This window comes from Nanorana parkeri, unplaced genomic scaffold, assembly GCF_000935625.1.
Source record: "Nanorana parkeri isolate BGI_ZX_2015 unplaced genomic scaffold, ASM93562v1 scaffold2824, whole genome shotgun sequence".
NCBI classification, from domain to species: domain Eukaryota; kingdom Metazoa; phylum Chordata; class Amphibia; order Anura; family Dicroglossidae; genus Nanorana; species Nanorana parkeri.
The window spans coordinates 58,837-68,551 of record NW_017309092.1 but is presented as its reverse complement, the minus strand read 5'-3'; the positions used below and the strand labels follow the sequence as shown (position 1 = coordinate 68,551).

The window sequence follows — 9,715 nt, the reverse complement described above, 5'->3', positions numbered from 1 at the left end:
CGAGGGCTAATAAACCCCCCAAAAATAAGGAACATAAAACAAAAAGTTAAAATGTTAATGGGTAAAAAATATAAATATATAAACATCGGCTGGAAAGTAAAAGCTATGAGGTGAAGGGGGAAGGAGGAGTTAATTAGGGCCGAGTAGGGCAACCTAAGAGTTAATTAGGGACTTTTTGTAACGTGTGAAGTCCCTTCACAATTTTGGGATCCAACGTTACTCCTCTGATCTACAATAATGTTACTTTGTATCTCTCTATCAAGCGTCGGCGAGTTTGTTTCTCCGACAGCGGCGGCTGTCATTTTGACAGCCGGGAGTTGCGGAAGTACAGTTATGTGCGCTCTTGTCTGACCTCCATTGTGAAGCTGATCGAAGAAATAGGTGGTGGCGATGGAAACTCCCCCCCCTCCCCTCAGCGGGCATGGACTTTCTGATGTGTGACGAGGCGTGACCTCATGGTGTAACATTTCCCGCAATCTTGGCAGGAGAAAGGGCGCTCACCCGTGTGAAGTTTTTGGTGGGTGCGAAGGTTCCCCTTCTGGGTGAAGCACTTCCCGCAGTCTAAACACAAATAGGGACGCTCGCCCGTGTGACTTCTCTGGTGGATGCGCAGCGCCCTCTTCCAAGTGAAACACTTCCCGCACTCCACGCAGGAAAAAGAACACTCGCCCGTGTGACTCTTCTGATGTTTGAGAAGGTCGTCTTTCCGAGTGAAGCATTTCTCGCACTCCGAACACGCATAGGGACGCTCGCCGGTGTGGCATCTCTGGTGCCGCAGGAGGTCGGCCCTGTGCTTGAAACATTTCTCGCACTGAAAACATGCGAAAGGACGCTCGTCCGTGTGGCTTTTCAGGTGCCTGAGGAGGTGTCCCTTCCAGTTGAAGCTTTTCCCGCACTCCGAACATTGGTACGTACGTTCGCCCGCGTTTGTTTTTTGATCTTCGGCAAGGGATGACTCCGATCTAAAACCTTCGTTGACTTTGGAACGTAGGATTGCGTTGTCCTCTTTGTGCGATGACGTATTGAAGTTACCGGAAGATGATCTCCGGGGGTTGGGAGGGTGGAAGGACCTCTCTGGAGCATGAAGTCTCGGATGGGTTTCATCGGTGGCGGTGCGAGACTTGCGAGGAGAATCCTCGGGATTGGAGGGATCCATTGATGTGTCGGCACGGTGAGCTCTGTGAGGTCTAGGGTGAGTATCGGGGTCTGGAGGACATTCTACAAGGTCTTCTGACTTGAGGTCCACAAATAAGATCTGAGGTCTCTCCGGGGTATTGTGTCCACCTGTTGGGAAGAAGAATTTTATGGACATTAAAAGATGCGATTGGGTCAACGTTTGGGAGGCAGCAGATACTGGGCTCACATGGATGACCTTTCCGTTAGGTCCCCACCTTGTGGATGGGACATGGACCCCATCAGATTACCCCATTGTAAGCCACTCTTTGGCCAACATTGTCCCCACACTTCAAAGAGGTCATCACATCCCGGAAGATCATTACCCTACTAGAGCTCCATCAATCCCTATGTCCTTTCTACGGTCCTCCTACTGAGAGTTATCTGGCTTATGGTTCACAACATGATCCAAATAGATGGTTCTGATCATATACAATGTCTGGCTCCCCCCACCTGGACGTAGCTAAGCACATAGGCTCGAGCCTTCCATTGGATGATGACTGTTTCACCCGGCAACAAGTTATTAAACCCAAACTGAGGCAGTGAGGAGCTTCTCATCTCTTCAACAACCCTCTCAGAAGACCTATCCCGTGGTCGTGGAAGAGGTGGAACTCGGTTTCAGAAGGGTCAAGCTATTGGCCTTCATCAAGCAAAGAAAACGCCTGAGGAGGTCGCTGAAACGAATACAACTGGGTTAAGAACTGGCCGACCCATTATTAAAACTGGAAGGATAGTGGTGAGCCGTCATCTTCCAGGAAGGATAGTGGTGAGCCGTCATCTTCCAGGAAGGATAGTGGTCAGCCGTCATCTTCCAGGAAGGATAGTGGTCAGCCGTCATCTTCCAGGAAGGATAGTGGTCAGCCGTCATCTTCCAGGAAGGATAGTGGTCAGCCGTCATCTTCCAGGAAGGATAGTGGTCAGCCGTCATCTTCCAGGAAGGATCCGCGACAACAGGATGCTACCTCATTACTGGGACCACTGGGTGCTACCTCATTACTGGGACCACTGGGAGCTACCCCATTACTGGGACCACTGGGAGCTACCCCATTACTGGGACCACTGGGTGCTACCTCATTACTGGGACCACTGGGTGCTACCTCATTACTGGGACCACTGGGTGCTACCTCATTACTGGGACCACTGGGAGCTACCTCATTACGTAGACCACTGGGAGCTACCTCATTACTGGGACCACTGTATCTTTGAACATTTCCCACACCGTTTATATGATAAGATTATTCAGGGAAGGGTTTTCTCCTCCTTTGTCCTGTTTCTCGACTTGCTGTATTGGGGCTGTGACGTCTGTACTATATTATTTGATATACTGCACTGTGTGATATGTTTCCATTTTACATACAAAGGGGGTAACATTTATAATAGACAGGGACCCGACACCACCCAAGGTAGCTTAAATGTGGTCTTTGCACAGACTGACGTCATTGTTCTACTGGCAGGACAGCCTATGAAATATCACCATACATCTGTCATTGGCATCAGTGGGCACGGGTTTTCTGATGTGTAACTAAGCGGGATTTCATCGTAAAACATTTTCCGCACGGGAAAAAGGGCGCTCGCCAGTGTGAAGCTTTTGGTGCGTGCGAAGGTTTCCTTTCTGAGTAAAACATTTCCCGCAGTCTAAACACAAATAAGGACGCTCGCCCGTGTGATTTCTCTGGTGTATACGTAGCGCTCTCTTCCAAGTGACACCCTTCCCACACTCTAGACAGGAAAAAGAGCTCTCACCCGTGTGACTTTTCTGGTGCGTAAGCAGGTCGTCTTTCCGAGTGAAGCATTTCTCGCACTGCGAACACGAATAGGGACGCTCGCCGGTGTGGCATCTCTGGTGTCTAGAAAGGTCGGCCCTGTGCTTGAAACATTTCTCGCACTGCAGGCACGAAAAGGGACGCTCGTCCGTGTGACTCCTCAGGTGCCTGAGGAGGTGTCCCTTCCAGTTGAAGCTTTTCCCGCACTCCGAACATTGGTACGGACGCTGCCCCAGGTGTGTTCTTTGATCCTGAGCGAGAGACGACCGCGATCTGCAACCGTCGTTGACTTTAGAACGTCGGATCACCTTCCCGTCTCTGTGGGAGGAAGTATTCAGATTACCGGAAGATGATCTCTGGGGATTGGGAGGGTGGAAGGACCTCTCTGGAGCATGAAGTCTCGGGTGGACTTCGTCGGTGGCGGTGCGAGCCTTGTGAGGAGAATCCTCGGGATTGGAGGGATCCATTGATGTGTCGGCACAGCGAGCTCCGTGATGTCCATGATCGGGGTTTCCTTCCGCAATGTCTTCTGCATGATACCCCACCGATACAATGTGGTCCATCTCCGGGGTCATCGCATCATGGCCGCCTGGTGGGAAAGGAGGAACTTATTAGCAGCTTATAGTTCATCCACGGAGGGACACAGGAACTCAGACTTTTGGGTTATACTGCCCTTTACAGGAAGATTTGGACACCTGCAAACACAATAGCAGTCCTAGCCCAGTATGACCCCTCCCCCCATCCCATCCCTACTCCCAGCTTGTCCTAAGAGGATGGAGATCTTTTCATTGCTCTGCTCCCCTATGTCTACCTTCAGTCAAGATTCCTCCACACGTTGCTTGATCTGGTCTCTATAAGCATCTATCCACTTGGGCATATCATCAGCGGTAGCTTTGGAGGCCGGACCTGGACGATAGCCTGGACTGTGACCACCATTGTGGTTCTTGGCGTTGGCCACACACACTACTTTCTGGGTTCAGAGCCTGAGCACAGCCCTCAGTGGGACCTTGTCTCTGAAGACTAACGTTGCGAGTAGGCCGTGTGGGCCGAACAGGGAGCTACCCCATTACTGGGACCACTGGGAGCAACCTCATTACTGGGACCACTGGGAGCTACCTCATTACTGGGACCACTGGGTGCAACCTCATTACCGAGACCACTGGGAGATACCTCATTACTGGGACCACTGGGAGCTACCCCATTACTGGAACCACTGGGAGCTACCTCATTACCGGGAGCACTGGGAGCTACCTCATCACTGGGACCAACCTCATCACTGGGACCACTGGGAGCTACCTCATTACTGGAACCACTGGGAGCTACCTCATTACCGAGACCACTGGGTGCAACCTCATTACTGGGACCACTGGGAGTTACCTTATTACCAGGACTACTGGGAGCTACCTCATTACTGGGAGCTACCTCATTACTGGGAGCTACCTCATTACTGGAACCACTGGTAGCTACCTCATTACCGGGACCACTGGGAGATACCTCATTACCGGGACCACTGGGAGATACCTCATTACTGGGACCACTGGGAGCTACCTCATTACCGAGACCACTGGGAGCTACCTCATTACTGGGACCACTGGGAGCTACCTCATTACTGGGACCACTGGGAGCTACCTCATTACTGAGACCACTGGGAGCTACCTCATTACTGGGACCACTGGGAGCTACCTCATTACTGGGACCACTGGGAGCTACCTCATTACTGGGACCACTGGGAGCTACCTCATTACTGGGACCACTGGGAGCTACCTCATTACTGGGACCACTGGGAGCTACCTCATTACTGGGACCACTGGGAGCTACCTCATTACTGGGACCACTGGGAGCTACCTCATTACTGGGACCACTGGGAGCTACCTCATTACTGGGACCACTGGGAGCTACCTCATTACTGGGACCACTGGGAGCTACCTCATTACTGGGACCACTGGGAGCTACCTCATTACTGGGACCACTGGGAGCTACCTCATTACTGGGACCACTGGGAGCTACCTCATTACTGGGACCACTGGGAGCTACCTCATTACTGGGACCACTGGGAGCTACCTCATTACTGGGACCACTGGGAGCTACCTCATTACTGGGACCACTGGGAGCTACCTCATTACTGGGACCACTGGGAGCTACCTCATTACTGGGACCACTGGGAGCTACCTCATTACTGGGACCACTGGGAGCTACCTCATTACTGGGACCACTGGGAGCTACCTCATTACTGGGACCACTGGGAGCTACCTCATTACCGAGACTACTGGGAGCTACCTCATTACTGGGAGCTACCTCATTACTGGGAGCTACCTCATTACTGGAACCACTGGGAGCTACCTCATTACCGGGACCACTGGGAGATACCTCATTACCGGGACCACTGGGAGATACCTCATTACCGGGACCACTGGGAGCTACCTCATTACCGAGACCACTGGGAGCTACCTCATTACTGGGACCACTGGGAGCTACCTCATTACTGGGACCACTGGGAGCTACCTCATTACTGGGACCACTGGGAGCTACCCCAGTACTGGGAGCTACCTCATTACCGGGACCACTGGGAGCTACCCCATTACTGGAACCACTGGGAGCTACCTCATTACCGGGAGCACTGGGAGCTACCTCATCACTGGGACCAACCTCATCACTGGGACCACTGGGAGCTACCTCATTACTGGAACCACTGGGAGCTACCTCATTACCGAGACCACTGGGTGCAACCTCATTACTGGGACCACTGGGAGTTACCTTATTACCAGGACTACTGGGAGCTACCTCATTACTGGGAGCTACCTCATTACTGGGAGCTACCTCATTACTGGAACCACTGGGAGCTACCTCATTACCGGGACCACTGGGAGATACCTCATTACCGGGACCACTGGGAGATACCTCATTACCGGGACCACTGGGAGCTACCTCATTACCGAGACCACTGGGAGCTACCTCATTACTGGGAGCTACCTCATTACTGGGAGCTACCTCATTACTGGAACCACTGGTAGCTACCTCATTACCGGGACCACTGGGAGATACCTCATTACCGGGACCACTGGGAGATACCTCATTGCCGGGACCACTGGGAGCTACCTCATTACCGAGACCACTGGGAGCTACCTCATTACTGGGACCACTGGGAGCTACCCCATTACTGGGAGCTACCTCATTACCGGGACCACTGGGAGCTACCCCATTACTGGAACCACTGGGAGCTACCTCATTACCGGGAGCACTGGGAGCTACCTCATCACTGGGACCAACCTCATCACTGGGACCACTGGGAGCTACCTCATCACTGGGACCACTGGGAGCTACCTCATTACCGAGACCACTGGGAGCTACCTCATTACTGGGAGCTACCTCATTACTGGGAGCTACCTCATTACTGGAACCACTGGGAGCTACCTCATTACCGGGACCACTGGGAGATACCTCATTACCGGGACCACTGGGAGATACCTCATTACCGGGACCACTGGGAGCTACCTCATTACCGAGACCACTGGGAGCTACCTCATTACTGGGACCACTGGGAGCTACCTCATTACTGGGACCACTGGGAGCTACCTCATTACTGGGACCACTGGGAGCTACCCCAGTACTGGGAGCTACCTCATTACCGGGACCACTGGGAGCTACCCCATTACTGGAACCACTGGGAGCTACCTCATTACCGGGAGCACTGGGAGCTACCTCATCACTGGGACCAACCTCATCACTGGGACCACTGGGAGCTACCTCATTACTGGAACCACTGGGAGCTACCTCATTACCGAGACCACTGGGTGCAACCTCATTACTGGGACCACTGGGAGTTACCTTATTACCAGGACTACTGGGAGCTACCTCATTACTGGGAGCTACCTCATTACTGGAACCACTGGGAGCTACCTCATTACCGGGACCACTGGGAGATACCTCATTACCGGGACCACTGGGAGATACCTCATTACCGGGACCACTGGGAGCTACCTCATTACCGAGACCACTGGGAGCTACCTCATTACTGGGACCACTGGGAGCTACCTCATTACTGGGACCACTGGGAGCTACCTCATTACTGGGACCACTGGGAGCTACCCCAGTACTGGGAGCTACCTCATTACCGGGACCACTGGGAGCTACCCCATTACTGGAACCACTGGGAGCTACCTCATTACCGGGAGCACTGGGAGCTACCTCATCACTGGGACCAACCTCATCACTGGGACCACTGGGAGCTACCTCATCACTGGGACCACTGGGAGCTACCTCATTACCGAGACCACTGGGAGCTACCTCATTACTGGGACCACTGGGAGCTACCTCATTACTGGGACCACTGGGAGCTACCTCATTACTGGGACCACTGGGAGCTACCTCATTACCGGGACCACTGGGAGCTACCTCATTACCGGGACCACTGGGAGCTACCTCATTACCGGGACCACTGGGAGCTACCCCATTACCGGGAGCACTGGGAGCTACCTCATCACTGGGACCAACCTCATCACTGGCACCACTGGGAGCTACCTCATTACTGGAACCACTGGGAGCTACCTCATTACCGGGACCACTGGGAGCTACCCCATTACTGGGACCAATGTGTGCCATTTGGAATGCCCCCTTTCTCTTGGCTCACTGTGGAAGGGGTGAGGACTGAGGGGCAGAGCGATGACTCGTGTTGTAGGAGACAAAGTATAAATGGTCTCTGCACTCCGATGGTCCATAATCCGGTCGGTTGCTGATCCTCCATCTTTCTCTATCGATGTGAATACATTAGTCAGGCTGGAATAACATGAAGACACGCCCCCTTCCTGCTTCATGACTCACCTGTGTCCATGTCCGGAGAAGATTCCTCCTCTTTAATGGCCATCATCATTCTATATTCCTCTGTAGACTGAGGATCTCCTCTCACACGTCCCTCATCTTCTTCCTCTTTAATCTTCATTGTCATTGGAATCAGATCTTCACCCTAAATATACAGAATGATAGAAACACCAACATGAGCGCCAAAGATCTAACAAAACACCAGAAGATATGTCCTCAACATCCGAGTCCTTCACTTCCATCTACCTGATGATGGTGAGGGACGGTGAGATCTTCCTGGGTGGGGTCCCGGGAATACAGGGGGCGGGGACATCTCTCTGGTGGGTTCCTCTTACTGGATCCATCTGTAGGAAACACACACACTGACTGAATACATTGTTTCTATGTGTGTATCAGATGATGGGGGATGTAGGCGGAGCCTCCGTACTGCTCTCTCCTCTTACCCGGTGATGTGAGGGGCGGGGCATTCTCCATCACCACGTCCTTGTAGAGATCCCGGTGTCCTTCTAGATACTCCCACTCCTCCATGGAGAGATAGACAGAGACATCCTGACACCTTATAGGAACCTGACACACACAATGATACCGTCACCACCCAGACACGCCCCTTGTCTGTTCCTGGATCATGTCCCAGAATCCCCGGCACCGCCCACCTCTCCCGTCACCACCCAGACACACCCCTTGTCTGTTCCTGGATCATGTCCCAGAATTCCCGGCACCGCTCACCTCTCCCGTCAGCAGCTCCATCATCTTCTTGATGACCTCTAGGATCTTCTGCTTCTTGGTGGTCTCAGGTGTCAGGAAGGGAGGTGGAGAGGGGTCACGGGGACAACTACTCGGAGTCTGTTTCTCATTAGGTTTCTTTTTCACAACTTTGTAATCCTGATAAAAACATAAACATCAGTTATTTATAGAAGTCTCCTCACCCCTGCGGAGTGATGTCACATGACCTCCCAGAATCCTCCTCACCTCTCCAGTCAGCAGGCAGATGATCTCCAGGGTGAAGCTTATTATCCTCTCAGTCACATCACTTTGTTGCTCATCCATTCTCATTCATGTGATCTGTACAGGAAGTTCCCCTCTATAGATGGATAAGATTGACACGTTAGTTTTCAGAACCATCCTTTAGAGTGTAAGCTCCTCTGTACAGAGACTGATGTGACCGGCTCAGTGTTCTCTGTACAGCATATGTCAGATACAATCAATAGGTCATTATACTATTTTTTTGTAGCAGTATCATCTGGAGATATAAGACATCACAGTGACTATGAAGGATGAGGACGGACATGACAGGGGGAGGGGTTACTGGGTGTAAATATAAAATAATATCTTATTACCTCCTCTGCTGCCAGTTCCAGCAATGTCTCCTCTCTACTTCCTCCCAACTCACCTCTAACCCGGAACTTCCTGTTCCTATACCTACATCACTTCCTGCCTCCCTCAGTATATGTGTAACCGCCTTGTGGAGACTACAGGAAGTGCAGCCTTAATACTGAAGCTGTACATAGAAACAACCCTCCGCCATAAACAGATCTTTAAACAGTGTCAGCTCCTTCACTTTTTTTTACATAAAAACGTCGGCACAAAAAAATGTGACCGCGCCCGTCTCTCATTCTACAATTTGTCCCGTTTATAATGACGCTAAAATATTGGTTCCGTCACCAACTATTGTAACGTTAGCTACAAATATAAGGCCTTTCTTTCATTTTGAACTTAAAGGAGAACTACGAGGTCAGTGTTTCTCCCCATAGTTCTCCTTAGGGTAACGGGAGGACACAAACTAGCGTCCTCCCGTCACCCAAAGCTCAGTATATAGGGAGCTACAGCTCGCGGTATACCGAGACGCCGGAGCGGAAGCGGTTCCCCACAATTATGTCTGGATCCGCCCAGCTGCGTGAGTGACAGCTATCTAGAGGCAGAGCCGGCTGTACCCGCCCCCTCCCCCGTCCATTCCGCCAGTCAGC

General features: G+C 52.0%; 1 pseudogene; it reads right to left on the bottom strand.

Annotated features, from left to right (window-relative positions):
* Positions 1-7,872, bottom strand: part of LOC108802357 — a 38,594-nt pseudogene extending 30,722 nt beyond the window's left edge.
* Positions 7,873-9,715: the final 1,843 nt, after the last annotated feature.